The sequence below is a fragment of the Penaeus monodon genome, chromosome 15 (assembly GCF_015228065.2).
Source record: "Penaeus monodon isolate SGIC_2016 chromosome 15, NSTDA_Pmon_1, whole genome shotgun sequence".
Lineage (NCBI taxonomy): Eukaryota > Metazoa > Arthropoda > Malacostraca > Decapoda > Penaeidae > Penaeus > Penaeus monodon.
This window is the reverse complement of record NC_051400.1, coordinates 35,948,856-35,950,143: the sequence shown is the minus strand read 5'-3', so window position 1 is coordinate 35,950,143 and position 1,288 is coordinate 35,948,856.

Below are 1,288 nucleotides of genomic sequence, written 5' to 3'. Positions count from 1 at the left end.
TTCTGTTTTGATAAGGATCGTCGTTTATAAAAAGCGTACTGGACAGAATAACGCCCCCCCCCCAGGTACGGTTTGTAGCTTTGACAATGAATGGATGACTCCTAAATTAAAAAATGTCTTGTAACGCGTTTCAACTTTATCCTCAGTGTGTTTCGGTTTCTCTCCTAAAGCGATTTATTTTTTGATACAAGAGATATATCACTATAACAAAACAAAAGCATGTTTGATAATGCGGAAAACTTAAAATGGAGTTCTGGTCACAATGGAATTATTTAGTTTCAGGACAAGTGCCTCTTGGAAATAGCGCTCCCAGCAAAATGAAAATGTCTATGACTAACGGTGTGTGTGTGTGGACATACTACTGCCTGCGGTGACCGACAGATTGGATAAACTCTCTGGGTATGAGAATCCACATTTGGGTTAAGGTAACGAGGAATTACATTTTATTCAGGTGAAGAGTACAGCAGAATTGTGATAAACATGAATTCAGTAACTGGGTGAAACTGTACGAAATTATTACCAGTTATAAGTTTCTTGAGTCATGCTGGCTTTACCAGAAGACGAAAACTTGGGTTGACAGAGCAAAAACAAAGCACATATGCACCAGAAAATGCACACAGAAACACAGACACAAAGCGTTTCCTGATTTTGCACACAATATATCTTTGAAAACATGCACACACTGAAACCCACCAAATATTAAGGATTTGAAAATAAACAACAATATATAATTTTGATTTTAATCCATTATATAGATTGTTTTTTTCTTGAATAATATCCATTTAGCAGTTATTCACAATGAACATAAAAGAGAGAGGAAATCGTGCATTATACAAGTAAAACAAAAACCATGACACTTTAAATGACTGAAACTCATTATGAACATATAATGCAATGCATAAAAATGCCGTGGACTTTTAACCTAAATAATGCTCTTAATGTTTGTTAAATAATTTTCCTTCCATTACTTATGATTTTAACCAACTTTACTTTTACTAATACAGTTAGGGGATACTAAACAAAAACAAAATACAATGACTCTGTAAGCATAAACACTCGCTAGATTCTTAATGAACGAGTAAATACAGGTAAAATAACATTATTCTGTAAAGTTAAGTAAATGCTGGTATCACTTCAAGCTGATTAATCTGGAAAAACAAATGTTTCAATCTATCCAAAAAGATGCTTTTCCTAATTCTATTAAGGTTTTACATAGGTTTTTATTTTTTAAATCAGATATTTTAAATAACTCAAACCCTAGTTCATACTGGTAGCCATGCCACTTATA